This window comes from Lactuca serriola, chromosome 7, assembly GCF_051521515.1.
Source record: "Lactuca serriola cultivar US96UC23 chromosome 7, Lser_US96UC23_V15, whole genome shotgun sequence".
Classification (NCBI taxonomy): domain Eukaryota; kingdom Viridiplantae; phylum Streptophyta; class Magnoliopsida; order Asterales; family Asteraceae; genus Lactuca; species Lactuca serriola.
Window position 1 is genome coordinate 119,769,961 of NC_136414.1, and position 21,859 is coordinate 119,791,819.

The 21,859-nt window shown below is 36.2% G+C and overlaps 1 pseudogene; it reads right to left on the bottom strand.

Annotated features, from left to right (window-relative positions):
• Nucleotides 1-5,070: 5,070 nt before the first annotated feature.
• Nucleotides 5,071-6,765, bottom strand: LOC145064942 (alkane hydroxylase MAH1 pseudogene; annotated as a pseudogene).
• Between the last annotated feature and the right edge of the window lie 15,094 nt (nucleotides 6,766-21,859).

Below are 21,859 nucleotides of genomic sequence, written 5' to 3' on the forward strand. Positions count from 1 at the left end.
CTAGGTTTTATTGAAGGAAAATTGTTTTGAGAGTATCGAAGCGCTGTCCAGTGGAACACTAGCAGGCTCGCAACCTATAGGTGTTCATTTGAACTGTGTGTTTATTTGAACTGTGTGCTCACCATGTGTACTCCATCCCCCACATGGTTGCCTTAAGGAAATTTATTGCTAAGGAATCCCCTTAGCAGTAGTGTCCATCCCGATGAAAATCCTTATACTAGGTCCCTTGTGTTAGATGTTTTAGGGACGTAAAGTGAGGATAACGGGAACGGGTAATCGGGTTTGTTTGTTTTGATAAAGTTAATAAACTTATTTATTATGGGTTGAAAACCCTATGTGCTCACCAGGCTCCCAAGCCTGACCCACTCAGTTTCTTGTATTACAGGTAGTGGCGCATGAGCATAGATGTGATGTCTTGGGATGAGAGATTAATGGATTTTAGGCCTGTAAATACAGAATAATGTCAAAGGCCTATGATGTACTATTTATGCTTATGATCTGTATCGAACATGACATCCCAAGTCTTTTTAATGAAATAGATTTCTATACAAATGCTTTTGATAAATCTTTATCATATTTTGTTTTGGGACAAATTCCGTAACACTTTTATTTAAAATGTTACTCTGTTTTTTAAACAAAGCATAAACAAAATCGATCTTTTCTGGCCATGAAAATGGGGATGTCACACCTTGGACTCACCGAGTCCAAGAATGGACTCGTCGAGTTGGTCACATCCTCTCACTAAATCTTCGATTTCTGATGTACAACCCTTGATCAAAAGATAGATCTATGCTTCTACAATCGATCTTGCATGTAAAGTTACAACCTTTACGTGTTTGCATGGGACTTTGAGCTCAAAAGGTCCTAAAACAAGCTCTTACAATGCATGGGGCCTTCTTTGAGTGCAAGAGCCATTCCTTTTTGCCCTGTAACCCCTCTAAGGACTTAGATCCGAAACATCAACCCCAAACCATGCTTGCAATCATGGTTGGTGACCAAAATGGTTTAGAAAATCCCTATCAAAAGAACAAACAATGTGTAGACTTTATACCTTCTATAGACGACAAATGATACTCAAAATCGGATCCTTCTAGCCTCCCATTGATCCTTCAAGCTTTTCCTTCCTTCCTTGGGTCACAAAAGCACCAAGATCACTCCAAATGCCTTAGATTGCTTCAATAACGGCTAGGGTTTGCTATGGCGGTCTTTTGGGAGCAAATGGGACGAAGGAGGCCGAGTTAAGGTGTTTAAATAGGGTGCAAACCCTCGGGTTAGGGTTTTTGTCTAGATAGGGCCTACTCGCCGAGTCCGGGACCCGACTTGTCGAGTCCACTGCTTAAACTTCGCGTCTCATCCCGCATCTACTCGGCAAGTTGGTCCGTCAACTCGTCGACTCCACGACCAAAATGCAAAATATTTTAAAGAATTAATAAAAGACAACGTACCAAGAACCAGGTGCTACAGACACCAGTGGAGGTAGAGGTGCACTTCTAACGCGTCATCTAGTAGAGAGTGAAGACCATTTACGCAAGCACATAAGGATTTATGAGGCCAGGGATAGCTAGTGACCCTCCTCCAGGGTGTACCGGCTGCATAGATGGCAGAAACAATTGAAGATAGTGGTTGACATAGGAGATTTAAGTGGAGTAGGCGGTCAATAGTGCGGGGGGGGGGGGGGGGGAGGGTGGTGGTGGTGTTGGAGAAAAAAAATGAGGAACACCGTTTCGTGGTGGTAATTTGTTGTTAGAGAATATGGAAGAGAAGATCGAGGGTTTAGAGAAAATTAGGGGCTTCAAGATGAGGAGCCTGTTTTGGTTTTTCTTTTCTATATCCGAGACCTTGGTTGTTAAGCCTACAAGGGTTGTATAGAATGTAATAATATTTATACCTCTTAATTTTCAAAAAATATTGAATATGGTTTATAATATATATATATATATATATATATATATATATATATATATATATATATATATATATATATATATATATATATATATATATATATATAGGGAGTGGTTCAAATGAGAACCCAAAAAGATTAAGAACTCTAAGAACCCCATTTTATAGTTATTAAACATGTGAATGCTTAATAAACATATAAAAATCCTAATTTTTTGTGCTTTTTCTTAAGAAAATGGAAAATTCATAATTTTTACAATGTAGTATTTTCATTCATAATTTATTAATATATATATAATATAAATTATATAATTTAATACAGTTTATTTAGAGTTGAATTCACAAAATTCACAATTAATACAATCCATTTTGTAGTAATTCAAAACTTCAAAGAAGTTAAATAAAGTTTATCATCACCACCCACCACAATACATTGCCACCAATCCCATGTGTCACCATTGCAACCATCCTTCCTTCAAAATCATATATGTATGTATATAAAGTCATATATTCACCGATTAAATACTCCATTCACAGTTTAATAAAATATTAATTCAATTATTTAGAGTTAATATAAAATAATTATAAAACTACAACATTCTTACATATTTATACAATACAAAAATTAATATATTTACAAGAAAATGAATACAAAATTCAAACATAAATAATTCATATTTTAACACAAAATTTATAAAAAAATTCACAGCTTAATATAATTCACAGTTTCACACAGTTCGTTTAATTCTTAATATAGTTAGTGTCCAACTTAATACAATGAATTCACAATTTAATACAGTCGATTCAAAACTTAATATAGTGAATTCACAATTTAATATACAAAATTCACCGTTTAATATAATAATTTCACAATTTAAATTGTGTATTATACATAAAATAATATAGTAAATTCACAGTTTAATTCTTTCTATTCACAATTTAATTTAGTCTATTTACATTTTTTACGACCAATAACATCATAGATGATAGAAGTAAAAACCAACAATATTATTCGAACATTTAATTCATTCGTACGCAATTTAACATAAAAATTATATAAAAATCACAATTTAATATATCAAATTCACAGTTTAATTCAGTGTATTTATAGTTTAATTTAAAAATTCACAACTCAATGTAGAATATTCACATCTAATTCAATATATTCACAATTTAATACATATTTCATCAAATATGAAGCTCTTACCATGCAACAATAATCATATATGGATTAAAAAAAATCATAGTTTAGTATACTATTTTGTTTATATTTCACAATTTAAAAAATTAGTTCACACTCAATCGTAACTTAAAAGATTATTTCAGAGATGCATTCACAACTTAACAGACTAGTTCAAATACTCATTCATAATATTCACAGCTTAAAACATAGATATTTTTATTGACACATTTCATCAAACACCTTGTATGCATGTTGTTTTTAGAAATTAGTTTTTAGAAATAAAAAAGAAAGAGAGCAAAAAAGGGAGACGACAACAGAATATGAGTTCTTATTAAAAAAAATAACCAGATCTTACCATAAAATATCATAAGATGGTGGAACCACCACCAGCCACCAAAGAAGACAAGTTTTTGTTATTTCTTGATAAATCTAACCACAAAAAAACTTTTTTGGCTTCAGATTTGCTCCAGTGTAGTCGGTTGGCAGATCGGAGCTTGTAATAGTATAGATCATCATGAAAGCAGATTTGAAGCAATGTGAAGGCGGTGTTTGTAGGAGAAAATGACGGCTGTGGTGAAACATAAGCGAAAGAATGAGGAGTTGACAGCTGGTGGAACAAATCTGATACCTGAAGGTGTTTCTGGTGGTGTTTGTGGCGGAGCAGATGCGAGAGGAGTAAAATGATGTCGCGAAAGTCATAGATCCGGAAGATCTAATGCAACGATGGTCGGAAAATCACAGATCTGGAGTATCTAATGCAATGGAGATCATAGATCTGTACCAAAATTCTCAGATCTGAACGTCGGTGGTAGCAGAAATCATAGATCTGAACCGAAGATTGTAGATCTGGAGGACGGAATGTCAGATCTGGACGGCGGAATGTTGGATCTGGTGGTTGACGATGAGCAGCGCCGATTGTGTAAGGTTCTGGAGGCGACAATTGCAGGTTCTTTGTAGCGGCGCTACTGTTCAGTCGGAGAAGTCATCAGAAAAAGAAGACAACAGTAGTAGTAGGTAGCGGATGACGTCAAGCTTCAGAAGTGAGAGCCAGGAGATGGTGCTTGTGAGTTTGGTCAGCAATCTAAGGTGGTGGTAGAGCTGCAACATTTGAGGGAGGCGACGATTCTAGATGGTTGCGGTGGTGTCTGACGGAGGTAGGTGGTGGCAGTCGATGGTAGAGGTGGTGTTGAAGTTTATGAGTTCTTGAAGATTCATGAGAGTTTTGAAAAAGTTTGAGAGAGATTGAAAGTTTTTTTTGAAGTTTTAGTGTATCAGATCTGATGTTTAATGGGTGTAAAGTTTTTTTTTGGTTCTCATTTGAACCTTTACCTATATATAGGGAGTGGTTTAAATGATAACCACTCCCTATCTATATATAATAAAGTTTTATAAATCATTTGTCAGTTATGTAATATACCTCATATTAAATTGGGTTAGTAAGCAACGTCAAAGTGGTTTTAAGAAAATGGTTTTGGGGTTAAATGGATGTCACTAAAAACACCTAATCCCGACTTAATCTGATTGTTCTCTTGTCGGCATTGCTGTCGTTTGAATTGACCACTGTTGTCGACACCAATTTCTCCCACACCACCACAGCGGCTGCAAGTACCACCATCCTTACGATTCCGATGTCCATTGTTATATGACTGTCCAAAAGGTCTATACAGTATGCAGACTTATCAAATCTGCTGTTTTTTTTATCATTTGAAAGGAAAGGCAGGATTCTGCACAACCAATGCACAACCAAATGTGATTTAGGATTTGGTTATGATGTCATTGATTATGATATGAGGAAGTGGAGATGTTATATAAAAGGAGGTAGAACATATGTGAATTTGATGAAAAGGCAAGGGGTACACTTCAGTTTTTTCTAAAATGACATTTAAACCCAAAAAAATGATTTTATGCCCTTATAAAATAACTTAAGGGAGATCATTTACATTACCTTATATTAATTTCAACGCTACAAATATTATCACTCATAATTTAGCTATTAACCATCAAATTATTTTTTTAAACATACATGCTTGTACACATACACTATATCTACACCCCACATCACTTTTGCAAAAAAAAAAAAAAAAAAAAAAGTAAAAATAATTCATGAAAGTTACTTTCCTTAATTTGTTTTGTAATTCAATCTTCAAGCCCTGATCTGCCTAATTAATAGGGCTGAGCCTGACCTTCAAACCATGTTTCATCTGGAGTATAATGGAATCGCTTGGACAAACCTTATGACCTTCGACCACCTCGATATGGTAATGATAAATGATTGCAATCGCCACCATTTTCATCTGAATAAAACCCATTTCCTTACCCAAGCATGTCCGTGGCCCCGCATGAAACGCTGTAAACTTATAAGATGGTACGTATTTTATCCCTCCTTTTCCTCCTGAAAACCATCTCTCCGGCTTAAATTCCATGCAGTCCTTCCCCCATATCCATTCCATTCTTCCCATGGAGTAGAACGACAGAATAATCTTGCTGTTCTCATTCACTGCATGTCCGCTTGGAAGGACGTCTGCCTCATATGGCGACTTGTGCTCCAAAGCAACAGGGGGATACAGCCGTAATGCTTCACATAAACCTCCGTGAAGATAAACAAGACTCTTCAACTCTTTTACACCCAAACAATATTTCCAATCTGAACCACCAACTTGGTTCTCAATCTCCCTTCGGATCTTGCTCTCTATGCTAGGGTTTTGGGCAAGGAGATAGAAAAACCATGAAAGAACTGTGCTTGTGGTGTCTCTCCCAGCAATCATCAGATTCAGTATCGTATCTTTTAAAAACCTTCTCGAGTCCCCTGAAATCCCAGTTTGTCCTTGGAAACTTGTCATTAGAGATTCTAACAACCCGGTCGTCTCCTCCTTCTCTACTCTTCCATCATTACCAAACTCTTCTTCTTTCCGTGACAAGCATTTATAAATAAATTCATCAAAAACCTTACAAGCTTCGGTCAACTTCTTCTCCTTGCCCATCCCGAATCTCTGTTGCAACTTCCAAACTCTTTCGGGCAACACATGCCTCCACAGAAGAGCTTCTTCGGCATCAGTGAAGGCCTTCTCGCAGGCATTATATGGTAAATGGACGGACAGGGTTTCAGGATCATAATCTAAAAGTAATGCACAGATAGCGTCAAAAGTAAACCTCTGAAATATTTCCTGCAAATCGATGGCTTGCTGATTATGGGAGATCAAATCAAGGAGAGGGAGAAGCCCTTTCTCGATCTTGTTCCTAATATTTTTTTCCAGGTGAGAATTGAAGTCTGGGTGTTTGAGTAGAGACATGGTTGTTTTCCTTTGGATTTCCCATACCTCGTGATCTGAGTTAAAGATCCCATCTCCAAGGATATCAAAAATCTTATGGAATTCTGGTCCCTTAGGATAGTTTGGGAAGTTCTTGCTCAACATGTAGTGAATATTGGTGGGGTCCGAGGTGACAAGCATATCCATATTGCCGAACCAAAGACCTTTAAACATGAAAGTACCATGGTTCTGTTTGAGAAGATCAGTGGCGAAATCATGGACTCGGTAAGCATTCAGAATGAGATGGGGGGTCATCCCAAAAACAGGCCAATTAGTAGCAGGATGGGACCTTCTCCTGTAAAGGAATACAGAAATAGAAACAAACAACAAAACTGAGAGGAGAAGCATATCGAGGCTATAGAGCAAAGCCATTGGATTGTGTTTAATGCTTGATATCTAGCTCGCTTATAAAGGCAAGGAGATATCACACCGGATTACTTTTTGATATTAAAAGTCTTTTTTTGTATTAGCCCTTCCGATTGCATTTCCTCCGAGATGAAAGAAAAGATTGGCAATGTGTCTTTTTCAGAACTCTCGTCCAAATCAAAAAAATATTTTTATAAAAGGTAATATTCTTGTAAAAGTATCTTTTGGTTAAATACTTTTTCTAAAAAATAGTTTTTAAAATGTATTTGTATTTGTTTTTAAAATAAAAATAATCTTTTCATTTTAAAAAGTCTAAAAAATCACAAAAAAATAAGATTTTCTAACTTTTGAAACATTAAAATTTTCTTTTATACAAAAAAAATTATTTTAAAAGGTCTTTGCATTATCCAAACATCTTTTAACATTTTTATTAAAAGACAAAAGTTGTGTTCAACTACTATATGAATTTTCATTTGAACCCCTTTTATTTATATAAAGGTTAGATTATATATCTTTAACATTTAACATTTTAATTTATTCATTTACTATTTAACATTTAACATTTTTATTTTATTCATTTACTATTTATTTAATTTCTTTAAACTATTTTCATTGTCTTAAGTTTTTATTGACTTATGCATAAAATTGATATTATTTGTTTGTAAATTAACATTATAATTATATTTTTAATATTTGTTAACATTCGTCATTATCTTGTATCATATAAGATCAAAAAGTATATATAAAAAAAATTTAGTGCAACCAAGAGTGTATGTAAATGTCTTACTTTTTGAATGAGAAAACATTTTATTCTTTTTTCTTATATTGTGTCCCTTTAAGATAAATAGATATTGAGTGAAGGGAATTATTATTATTTTTTCTTATATTCATAAACTTTTTATAAAAAGATATTGTTTCATTCTCCATTTGCATATCTTACGACTGTTATTATAAGTAGAAAATTTCACAGAAAGAAATTCTTTTTAAACAATTTTTTCTTGTTTAGATGACGACGGTTTGGGAAGAAAAATTTCAATTCAATAATCAAAGGAATTATGAACAAACTCAAATGGTGGTGATGAGAACAAAACCGATAAAGAAACTAGTTACTTAATTGACAACACTTCGAGTTTGAAAGTAATACGGTATAAAGTTTATTTGTTAATATACATTTATATTAAGATTATCATCTAGAACTTTATTATTATTATTATATCATTTTTCAGGTGCACAAACTCTCGTAGGACTTAGTAGATTGGGTGCAACAAACAAGACGTTCTCTTTGTTATGTTATCGACGTATACAACCTTCAAAACATAACTTCAATGTTTAATTTAAGTGTGATCAGGAGATATATACAAAAATACGTAAATCTCTACAAGAAACACCGACACCAAAAAGATAAATTGACCATTTTCTTTGGTAGGAAATATTTGCAGGTGAACGGTTGTCGGATTTTAAAGATGAAATAGTGAACTACATAATCCTTAACCGACATTATATCTTGAAGAGGATCCGTTTGTTAAGGACATTATATCTTGAAGAGGATCCGTTTGCAAGAAGATTAACTAAAAGTGAAGTTCTAATAGTTTAATATTTGTTACAAAAGAATGTGAAACCAAAATATATACTATCTACGCTAAAGAAGCAAAAAGTAAAAAATGTATCTATTCTCAAAACTATATACAACATGCACCACAAAATTCGGAGAAAAAGAAAGACCGGGTAACAACAAAATGCAAGTTTTGATGTCACGACTGAAAAATAATGATTATTATTATCAGAGTCTTGAAAGATATGTTCTTCTCTTATACATTCTCGAATGAAATATGACATGCAATACCACATGTGTTGCTAATGGAGGTGACATATAAAACAAATATGTATGATATGCCTTTACTAGAGATTGTTTGTGTAACTCCAACAAATATGACATTTGCGATAGTATTTTTCAATATGCATAAGGAAAATGAGTGCAACTATACTTATGCATTAAATTGTCCAAATTCCATTATAGAAAAATGTTTAGCTCCATGTGTTATTGTGCCTGATAGAGAAATTGCTTTCATAAAAGCATACTACACTTTGTTTACTGAGGGTAGGGTCAAAAGATTAATGAGAGATTAATTGAAAACCATAAATTATTAAAAAAATTAAGCAAAACTTAATACATCATAAGAAAATAAGAGTTTTAATATTTCAAAATTTTAAAATTTAAAAATCTTCGTATAATATTTGATAATTTTGGTGCATAACTTTAAAATTTAAAATTTTATAATCTTAAAAATTTAAAAGTTTCTTTTACTAGTGGAAAATTAAAAATTTTAATAGTTTTAAATTTTGACCGATTAGGCCGCCTATAACAGATATAGATCGAATAGGAAACGGCCGCCTAGCACCAACTTTTATCGTATTTAACGATCAACAATTAAGCTTGTATGAACCTAAAATTTAGAGAGATTTGACTTTGGTTAGATAATCGACTAAAATGGCAATATGGTTATTTAGAGAAGTTTCATGAATTTAGAAGATATATTTTCAAGAAATGAGTTGAGATCAGTTTATGTGACTTTTATAAAATGAAATAAGTGATTTCAAGATAAGATATGCGAGAGATGATCCATTTGGGCAATTAAGGGTAAAATGAGAATTTTATGCTTTTTGGATCAAGTTTGTTACTTAATAGATTAATACTCGTATGTTGTTTGTAAGTAATGACTTAATGGATTTGTAGAAATCTTCCCACCTTCGCGTTGACATAAAGATCATAGAAAATTAGTTTAGAACAAAGAGGATATGAGTGTTTGATAATTAGAAGAAAGTTGTCTTAAGTTGGAATGGAATCAACTAAGGAAGCTACTGATGTTTAGCCACCGCAATGTGGTGAGTATCCTAACATAGTGTGGTATGCAGAGCACTAAAAAGGATAATGCTCTCATCATAAGTAGAGTAGAATGTACTTTGCACCGCGACATTGTATATGGGTACCGCTCCGTAGTGGCGAAAATAGGATGATATCCGAGAAAGGCACCATGGGTCGGTCAGAGTGTAGCCGAAGCCTAAGAGCTCGCACCGTGACGTGGTAGGTATTATAATGCATCACGAGTTTTGCAATTAGAAGACTCAGTTAAATCAGTTAAGAGTGTTGGAACCTGAAAGTGAACCTCTAGCAATCCTAAGTATATATTCCGAAGGCTGTCGATTCCGAAGATAGATGTGATCCGGAACATGTCCGGAGCTGGAGAAAAGGAGTGAAGAACCTTGAAGAGAAACACATTCAGTAATTGATCCTGAAGTCCGGAGTGCTTAATGATCTGGAACCAAACCTTCATCTTGGAACATTATTTGTCCGGACTGAAGTTATTTTGTTTCTTATGCATTTATTAAGTTTGTCTTTTATTTTGATGTAACATTTGATAGGACTTAGTCAAATGTTGATTTAGGACAATCAGAATGTCAGAAATAGTTCTTTTGTCGAGTCCTATGTAAGTTACTTGGTTAATTCACTGTAATACTCTCTCCTATATACAGGAGCATTCAATACAAGTCAATGACGAATCTTTTCTCTCACTTTTGGCATTTATCTTTATTACATCAAAACATTCTACTTGTTCATTTATTGATTTTTCCTTGATCATTATCTACTTATTCATACTTAATGTCTTGATCATTTGTTGAACTAATTATCTAAGACTTGACTGGTCATTCCAGCCTTGACTTGAACATCTATTTGCAAGCAAACATTGATCTCAAGCATTCACTCAAGGTTTGAGTTCTCAAACCTTGTCCCTGCGCAAAGATCTGGTTCTCTCAATTGGTATCAGAGTTTTACTGGCTGTCCTTTGAATCCATAAGATCAGATTATAGTTGGTTTGAACTTACTTTGGTATTTCAACCATTTCTGTGTTAAAGATAAAAGTTCTTCTATATACTACTTAAGATTGAAGATATCTTGACTTCAATGGCTGCTTGAAATCCTCAACAAATGATTTCAATGCAAATCGCAAATAGCATGGGTGGCCCTACACATGCCCCACTGCTAGTTATGGAAGAATATGATCACTGGAAAGTCAGAATGGAAAGATTCCTTTTGGCCGAAGATAAAGGTGAAGAGATCTGGAGATCCGTGAAAGAAGGTCCACATATTCTTGTTAGAACCATTGTAAGAGATGCTGCTGCTCAGTTTATGGGTCAAGATGAAGCTCGTCCAGCCCCTCTAACTGCAGATGATGTTGAAAAGCTGCATGCTGATCAAGTTGCCTTCTCGGAAATGGTGTTTGGTGTTCCTCCATCACTCTTTGAGCACATCAAGCTATGAAAATCCACCAAATAAATTTGGGACACTCTTCAGGATCTAATTGAAGGCTCCGAAATTATGAAGGACAAACGCCTCACCTTGGTTGTCAATGACTTTGACACTTTCACTACCACTCCAGGTGAATTCGTAGCCTCAGCCTCCAACTGATATGGAATCGTTGTCAACAACATGACTACTCATAGGATTGTTCGAACCCCTCTCAAGTACAATCTCAAGTTCATTAACAGTCTTGGTAAAGGATGAGCAAATGTAAATTCATGTCTTCAAAGTAATGGTTCCTTAAAAAATTGAAACTCTATCAACTTTTTGATGAGCTTCAGGGACATGAATCCAATGTTGCTCAAACCATAAGAGAACTTTCCGGAGGACCACTCGCTCTAGTTACTTCTTTTGAATCAATCATTCTGAACCCACCTGCTCCGGAACCTTACAAACCCGCTGTTCCTCTGACTCAGTTATCCTTAACCTCCTTATCCACACATATCTATCCTGATGATGATTCCGAAACTTCGGATTCTGAACTCCGTTTCCAACAAGAGTTTGCCTTACTCTCCATGAAATACAAACGACCTTTCAATCCCTCTTACAAACCATACCAAAACAGGTTCAGTGCTCCTCACCAAAACCATCCTTAACCATATTCTGCTCCTGAACCAAAAAATACCTCCAAAAACCCTCCTGCATACAAGCCTAACCTCACTAAATCAAACTGAGCCCCGAAATCCTCTCAAAATTCCAACTTAGAAAAACCAAAGATTATGTGTCACAAATGTGGTCATGCAAACCACTTTGCCAAAGATTGTTTAGCTGATGCTCCAAAAAAACTAAAAATCAAGGACTCAGGTTATTATGTCCGAAGAGCACAAGAAATGGCTGAAAGTCAGAAAGCCTTTGTTACTACTGTTTCAAGAGATGTCGAAGGATACTGGTCATCCGGAGATGATGATGATGTAGTAACCGGAAGAAACATGTGTTTGATGGCTAGACAAACAGTTGTATGTGATGAAGGTTATTGGTCTTCTGGATCCAAGATGAAGATGATGTTGCTGAACCTCACTACTGCTACATGGCCACTAATGATCCACCAGGTCGAAGCATTGTTCAGCAGGTAAAATCCATGATCTCTGATAATAATTTTGATTTGACTTTATGTGAACCTTCTCTGACTTAGACCCAAACATATATGAACACTATCTATAAAGCCTATGAGTCTGCCATAGAAGCCAGTGAGAAGAAAGACTGTGAACTAAGTCGTCTTAGATTACGTTTTGAGGATAAGAAATTGAAAATCGAGTCTCTAGAACAAGAACTTCTAATGTCAAAAGATTAATGTATCATTTTGAAGGATAAATGTGAAATTACTTATTCTGAACGAAACATTTTGATTTCTGATAACAAACGTCTCAATGCCAAAATAGATGCTTTGCATAACTCTGTAGACATGCTTGAAGCTGACATTTGAATGACTCATAATTTTCGTCATCCATGGTCAAAAGCTCCTGCTCTCGGAAGCGAGTTTTCCGAAACCAATTAATAATCCCCTAAAGGAATTGCAAAATTTGTCATTCATGGGAGAGGTTCCGAACATAAAAAATCCAAACACTCCTTTTTCCCCATTATCACTCCTTAAGGAGGATAAAATATCTTTTGAGTCCCTAATTCCTGAGTTCCAACCAATAGTTGTCAAGTGTCACACCCCCAAACCTGAACGGCGGAATCGTTCGAAGGCGGATGACTTCATGTAGTATAAAAACAGTTGAATACATAGTAAAGAAAGTAAACACAACCAAAATATATATAATTGAAAAAGTTACATCATTTGTAGGTATTACATGTTCCAAAATATCAATTACAATATGTTGTCAAAATGAAATTAAACTAACACCGCAACGTCCCTTCTTCAAAAGCAGTAGTTTACCTGTAGTACTGAATCCCTGAGAAATACAAGTATTTTTGAAAGAGCAAGTCAGCATTTAAGCTGGTGAGTTCATAAGTATTTAATGTTGTTGTTTGAATAAAATCAAATGAAATTTGTTTGTAGATGTTCGAAAAACTCCTAGAAAATCCAATATTTCCTACTAGTATAAAAGTAGTCTTCTACAAAGACTCGACTGTTTTGAGGGTTTGCTTTTATAAATCCAATATCCGTTCATAAGTGTATGGTAGTTTAAAAGTTCCAAAACTGAAATGCAATCGTGTTTTTCATGCCTAGAGTTGTATATTTGTGTAAGTATAAAATCACTAAGGCATTTGATAACCCTGTAAATCAATAAGTTCTTAATACTCCATGTGAGTTTTATAAGCATACTAATGACCCAGACTGCCTGTAACAACGTTCTTCAGGCATTGAAATGTTATGACGTTTGTCACCTCAGGCTTGCCGACCTAGCTGTAGCTAATAACTTAGGTGCGGGATTGTCAATCCAGTATAGATCTATACACAAGTATCACGCTCCCCCTACAAGGGATTATGGTATATAATACATGACTTAAAATGCATACTCGAAAGTACGTGAAATGTCTCACAAAACTTAGTATAAAATATATTTACGTATGAAAATGTCCATTTGTTCATGTATATGAAAGTATCTCTTTGAAATAGTGTTTCTAGTATGTAAATGTTCATGATTTCCTCGTAAACTATACCTATTATAGTTATTCAAAGTGTGTGTTTCGTTCGTATAGTAAATCCTAGTGTAATGCTCACTTGTTATGTAAAGTATTGATGGGTTTTGGACATAAGAACTTTACCTATGTGCACATACAACCCTATAGCTTGGATCTAGGTTTCACTAATTGAACGTGCAATAATTCCAAGACTTTCATGGCTAGATCTAAGAACAAAACATATGAAAAAAGATCTAGAATAATACCTTGAGTTACTTGCTTGAAACCTTCTTCTTCTTGGAGCTAAGAGTCACAAATGTCACTCCTCTAATGGCTTACAAACACCAACTAGCAAGAAGATGATTTGAGATAGATAAGGAAGAGGGAAATCGGCTCTAGGGTTTCTGCAATCACAATGATAGCCGATTTCCTCAACCCTATGGGTCTAGTTATACTATGAGCTCCTAGGGTTTCACCCTTAAACCCTAATTGGATAACTTAGCCTCAAAGCAATCCAAATCCCTTACTGGATAAGCCCTTGGACGATTTCTAGGTGACCCATATCCCTAAAATCGTCCAACCCTATATCCATAAGGATTATCAGCTCGAAATACAACTTTCATACATTTGACAGTTTATACCCCTTTATTCAATTAATCTCTTTAAGTCACCAAATTAATTCCTAATTAATTTATGACTTATATTAATCAAAAAATAAAATTATTCTTTTAATATATTATTCTTATAATATATTAATTATAATATCTCTTCTCTCTAAATCACCCTGTCAAGTTGCTATGGTGAAGACAACCCAAAAGGACTATGCACAATCGGGTCAAGTACTTACTAAATATAGTTACAGCCTTAGACACTAATCCAACAGTCTCCCACTTGGATAAGTCTAGTAACTATAAACGCAAACACAATCCGATTACCAATCGTAGCTCTCGAAGATGCTGTAAACTCTGATCTTATCAGTAACCTGTCCTTTAGATAAGGGATCGTACAACCCTCTGTTTTGATATCGTGCTGACGATTTCATGAGACATAGTCATTCTCATCGTCCAACAACTTTTTCTTGATCTCAGATTTATTTCACATAGAACTTAATTGAACACATCAATTCAGTCCTGACCGGGCCCGGCACATAAGTCAAATCAAATCATCAAGCGGTCGGGATATCACTTTTACCTTCTTAGATAAAAGTAACAGATAAACTTCGACTTATATGCAGTTACTTGTCAACTAACCAAGTATACACAACAATGCGTTTTATGACATCAATTTACTGATGCGATTTCGCATTATCAATGTACAACTAATTAGTAAATAATAAACCATATATCTACGTTTTAAGACCATATGATATTATCGTCTTGCGATCACTTCAAAGTGATTCTAGCAAGCGTGGGTTTATTCAAATGCTCAAAACTTGTTCATAAGAACTCATGAACGCTGCAACAACTCTTTGCTATGTCTAATACCATTTAGACAATCTACACACCAATTCATGACAATCTTCATTCATACCTACTTCCAACATATGAACGATTGTTGACTGTTTGAATAATTCGATTATTCTTAATAAACTTAATTATTCTGGAAGTCAAAACATGCAAAGTGAAACAATAGCTAAACAATTAACATAAGACAATAACAATACTTATAAATAACACTCCTTTATTTAATCATCAAATGTCAGTTACATTTATCTATTACATGTTTCTAATACTATCTAATCTAAACTAATATCACCCCTCAGCCCAATACTCCTAGCATGCTGCAAGTGCTTGACCCTGCTCAGTCCCTTCGTAAGCGGATCTGCTGGGTTATATTCTGATGATATCCTCTTAACCACGAGGTGTCCTTCTTCTACTCGATGCCTAATAAAGTGATATTTTCTATCGATATGCCGAGATCTACCATGATCCCTCGGTTCCTTGGTCAAGGCAACCGCTCCTTCATTATCACAGAAAATCTCCATGGGCTCCTTAATGGCTGGCACAACTCCAAGATCGCCAATGAAGTTCTTCAACCATATTGCCTCCTTTGACACTTCGCTCGCTATAATATACTTTGATTCGCACGTTGAATCAGCTATAGTTTCCTGTTTGGAACTTTTCCAAGTTACCGCTCCTCCATTTAGGGTAAAGACCCATCCCGACTGCGAACGGTACTTGTCCCTGTCGGTCTTGAAACTAGCTTCACTATACCCTTGCACCTTTAAGTCATCACTCCCTCCGAGGACTAAAAACCATTCCTTTGTCCTCCGAAGGTACTTAATGTTCTTGACCGCAATCCAATGCGCTCTACCAGGATTCCCTTGATATCTATTGACCATGCTCAAAGCGAAGGCCACATCAGGTCGAGTACAAGTCATAGCATACATGATCGAGCCAACTCCGGAAGCGTAAGGTACTCGACTCATCTCAGCTATCTCAGCTTCGGTACTCGGACTTTGAGTCTTACTCAATTTGGTATTACTCTGTATCGGTAGTTCTCCCTTCTTCGAGTTTTCCATACTAAAACGTTTTAGTACCTTATCTAAGTAAGTATTCTGACTAAGTCCTATTAGTCTCTTACTTCTTTCTCTCACTATCCTTATTCCCAAAATATAGGAAGCCTCTCCGAGGTCCTTCATAGCGAAGCACTTCCCGAGCCAGGACTTCACCTCCTGCAGAGTCGGGACGTCATTTCCTATGAGCAGTATGTCATCGACATACAAAATGAGAAAGCTAACTATGCTCACAATGGCTTTGACATATACACATGATTCATCTTCGCTTCGTAGAAATCCAAACTCTTTGACTTTCTCATCAAAGCAAAGATTCCATCTGTGAGACGCTTGCTTAAGTCCATAGATGGACTTCTCAAGCTTGCACTCTCTATTCGGATGCTTCGGATCGACAAAACCCTCTGCCTGAGCCATATAAACATCCTCAGCCAACTTCCCATTAAGGAAAGCAGTCTTGACATCCATTTTCCATATTTCATAATCATGAAATGCGGCAATAGCTAGCATCACTCTAATAGACTTTATCTTCGCAACTTGTGAGAAGGTCTCATCATAGTCAACTCCGGGAGTTTAAGTAAAGCCCTTCGCAACCAATCGCACCTTGTACATGTGCACATTCCCATCCATGTCGGTCTTCTTCTTGAAGATCCATTTGCACCCAACCATTTTACGTCCGGGCACATTGTCAACCAAATTCCAAACTTGGTTGTCATACATGGACTGAATCTCGCTGTCCATTGCCTCTTTCCATTTTTCAGACTTCGGGCCTGCCATGGCTTCCTTATAGCTATTAGGTTCATCTAGATTTATTAGTGTACCATCACTAATATACGTGTCCCCTTCAGTAGTAATATGAAAACCCTAAAAGTGGGGTTGAACTCTAACTCTTTCGGAACGTCTAAGAGGTAATGATTTGTCAATGGGTTCAACCGGAGTTTCCTCATCAGGTTGAGCGCCAGTGGTGGAGGTTCCTTCATCATTCGACTCTTGAATCTCTTCAAGATCGATTTGCCTCCCACTGTCTCCTTGGCTTATGAGTTCTCTCTCTCGAAAAACCCATCTCCTCGCAACGAAGACCACATTGTCAATCGGTCTATAGAAGAGATATCCAAAGGATTTCTGTGGGTAGCCGATGAAAATACATCGCTCACTACGAGGTTCGAGCTTGTCATGTGTTTCTCGTCTTACGAAAACTTCACAACCCCAAACCTTGATATGTGCCAACGAGGGAGCTTTCCCTGTCCACATCTCGTGAGGTGTTTTGGCAACCTTCTTAGTAGGGACTCAGTTAAGGATATGGGCAGCAGTCTCTAAGGCATACCCCCAAAATGAGATAGGTAGTGAAGTACGACTCATCATAGAACGAACCATGTCCAACAAGGTTCGATTGCGCCTTTCTGCCACACCATTTAACTGCGGTGTCCTAGGTGGCGTCAATTGCGAAACTATTCCACATTCCTTGAGATAGTCGTGGAATTCAAGACTTAGGTACTCTCCTCCTCGATCGGATCGAAGCATCTTGATTTTCCTGCACAATTGATTCTCCACTTCATTCTTGAACTCTTTGAACTTTTCAAATGTTTCAGACTTGTGCTTGATTAAGTAAATATACCCATATCTACTATAATCATCGGTGAAAGTCATGTAGAAGCAGTTTCCATCCTTTGTGGTGGATCTAAAGGGCCCACATACATCGGTATGTATGAGATCCAATAAACCATCACCCCTCTCACAAGTGCCAGTGAAGGGTGACTTGGTCATCTTTCCAAGTAAACAAGATCCGCACGTGTCATCTTCCCTAAGGTCGAATGACTCCAACACTCCATCCTTTTGGAGTTGGGCTATGCGCTTCTTGTTGACATGTCCAAGACGACAATGCCACAAAGATGCCTTATCCATACTGTTGGAAGAATCTATACACAACACATCATTTCCTAGGTTATCTACAACCATAACAGTCTCATAAATTCCATTACAAGGCATTGCTTCAAAGTATAAAACACCATTTAGATAAGCATAAATAGAACCATTCATATTATTAAACGAATATCTAAATCCTTGTCTAAACAAACCATGAAATGAAATGATGTTTCTTGCCATATCAGGCGAGTAGCAACAATTATTTAAATCTAGACCTAATCCATTACTAAGCACTAAAGAATACACTCCAATTTTGGTGATAGGCGACGATCTTCTGTTTCCCATGATTAGATTTATTCTTCCTTGCTCCACATCTCTATTTCTTCTTAGCCCCTACAAATCAGAACAAATGTGGTAACCAGATCTTGTATCAAGAACCCAAGAAATAGTGTGAGATGAATTACTAGATTTAATTGTGTATATACCTGCAAAATTGATCTTTCCCTCCTTGATGGCTTGCAGGTATTCTGGGCAGCTTCTCTTCCAATGCCCTATCTTGTGGCAATGATGGCACTCTGCCTCCTTGGGGTTAGGGTTGGGCTTAGCAGGATCAACTTTGGTCCCACTAGATGAGGAACCATCTTGGGACTTTCCCTTGCGGTGGCTCTTTGATGGATCCTTGCTCTTCTTACCCCTTCCCTACCCTATAGCCAAAACAGGGGCAGCGGTTGGTGTGGGAGATGGTGCAACAGACTTGTCCTTTAGGTTGCTCTCAGCAGTCCTAAGGAGTCCTTGGAGTTTGCTTAGGGTGACCTCTTCCTTGTTCATGTGGTAGGTCATCTTAAATTGGTTGTAGCATGAAGGCAAGGAATGAAGAACGATGTCGATGGCATATACTCCCCAAAGTTAACATTTAACTTGCGAAGACGATCAACATATCGTTTCATCCTTTGCAAGTGCACAGTCAACGATTCTCCATTTTCCATCTTAGCGGTGATCATATTAGTGATGATCTCGTAGCGCTCTTGCCTCGCGCTTTGGTGGTACCTCTCCATCAAGTCTTGATGCGTTTCATATGGATACATGTCCTCATAGGACTTTTGGAATTCTTGGTTCATAGTGGCTATCATGATGCAATGTACTTTCGTTGCATCACGTTCGTGTGTCTCAAAGACAACCATCTCTTCGGGAGTAGCGATTTCCGGGTTGACCATCTCGAGCTTTTCGTCAAGGACATACTCTTTGTCCTCGTAGTGTGAGATCGTGCGAATGTATCTTATCCATTCGCTAAAGTTCGATCCATCGAAAGTCACTTTTTGACAAAGGCTCATTAGTGTGAATGAGCTAGCAGCAGCGTTGTTAGTGTTCGACATCTACAAATATAAATGACAAAGTTTGATTAGAATTGGATCCCTAATTAAACACCCAAAAAGTAAAATTAGGGTTAGGACCCAACAACATTATTTACATATTAGAAAAGGAATACCGTAATCCAACATGCAAATAATTTGGAGGTAAGTGAATGACGATCCACTAATTCTTCACCATGAAAAACATAATCTTTAAGTTTTAAATGTATTGAGAATTCCTAGATTTTGAGATTCAATGAACTTTTCAATGGCATGTTTAAATCTCGATATGCCCCTCTAGTTTGTGACTGGGATACCGAGGATCACAAAGCGGGTGTGAATTTCCATGCAAATCTACATGGTGCCTTCATTGTTACAATCATCTATTCGATGTGCCGTTAAACCACACATGCTCCATCGAACTATGATAAACAATGAATCACCCTTTGCCGCCTTTGCTTAGAACCAATTAGTGTGCCGGTAAACCACACACGCTCCACTAACTTCTTAGCAAGGGTGCAAAGTGCAATTTCATGGGATTGCATCAATTCACTTTTCCTAAAGTAACTAAGATTATACTTATTAATGAGGAGAGAGAGTTGCCCTATCCTACCCGTTCGGCTAACGACCCTCCACCGATCAAGCAAGCGGTGGGTGTGAGTGTACACCCATTAAGCGCCATTTTATAGGCAACAACCTTATACCCACCTTATAGACCGACTTCGTGAATGAGGCCTGCTAACGATAAGACTAGCATTTTAATCTTACTTATACATTTTTTAAGCTTTTAATAATATAATAGTATAGGGTTGAATTTTAAACTTGTAAAACTCTAGGGGTTGAAATTTAAATTCTTCTAAATTAAACTATTAATCACAAAATTCAAATTTCAAAACTTCGGGATAGAAATTGAACTTTTTCAAACAATAGGGATCAAATAACAAATAATTCAAATTAAAAAATTAATTTCATATTTATCTATATTTGACCTAATCCAATTTTAGTCATTAGATAATTACCAAATAATCTTAAATAGTCCAATATTTATCATATAAATAATCAATATTTAAAAGATTTGAAATTATCTTTATTTATGTCAAGGATAATCATTAAATTAAGCTAAAATTCGGATTTTTACATAATAAAACGATTTAGGTATCAATCCAAGACAAAACAGCAACAAAATCCCGAATTATCCTCTGTTTTACGCTCGGACTCGCTGAGTAGGGCCAACTCGCCGAGTCCAAAAACTGACTCGCCGAGTTGTGTCGACAGAGGGCAAAAAAACCAATTTTCAGCAAGTAAAATAGTTAAGCATCATATTCAATTGAAACCAATCATGAATCTGATACCACTGATGGGTTTTGGACATAAAAACTTTACCTATGTGCACATACAACCCTATAGCTTGGATCTAGGTTTCACTAATTGAACATGCAATAATTCCAAGACTTTCATGGCTTGAAACCTTCTTCTTCTTGGAGCTAAGTGTCACAAATGTCACTCCTCTAATGGCTTACAAACACCAACTAGCAAGAAGATGATTTGAGAGAGACGGGGAAGAGGGAAATTGGCTCTAGGGTTTGTCCAATCACAATGATAGCCGATTTCCCCAACCCTATGGGTCTATTTATACTGTGAGCTCCTAGGGTTCCACCCTTAAACCCTAATTGGATAACTTAGCCTCAAAGCAATCCAAATCCCTTCCTGGATAAGCCCTTGGACGATTTCTAGGTGATCCATATCCCTAAAATCGTCCAACCCTATATCCATAAGGATTATCAGCTCAAAATATAACTTTCATACATTTGACAGTTTATACCCCTTTATTCAAATAATCTCTTTAAGTCACCAAATTAATTCCAATTTAATTTATGACTTATATTAATCAAATAATAATATTATTCTTATAATATATTAATTATCATATCTCTTCTCTCTAAATCACCCTGTCAAGTTGCTATGGTGAAGGCAACCCAAATAGACTATGCACAATCGGGTCAAGTACTTACCAAATATAGTTACAGCCTTAGACACTAATCCAACAAGTATAACATCTAAAGTAACATAAATGATCACATATACTTAAAGTATAAATAAAGGGTTTGATTCGCGTATATATATATATATATATATATATATATATATATATATATATATAAACATGTTTTATTTGAAAAAGACAAGTTGTTATCGTGAATATATATGGCATACAAAAGTTCCCATGTAGTAGTTATGAATCACATATGATTCACTTGATAGAAAAGAGTATATAGTGAAACTTTATGTTACACATGATAATAACCGTGTGTTTACTTGTATTCCCCCCCCCCTCCCCCCCCTCCCCCCCCTCCCCCCCCCCCCCCCCCCCCCCGTAAAAGTGTATAAAAAGCATTGATAAATATTTGAAAGTGTATTTTATAGGGGTATGAAATCACTTGATCGATTGGA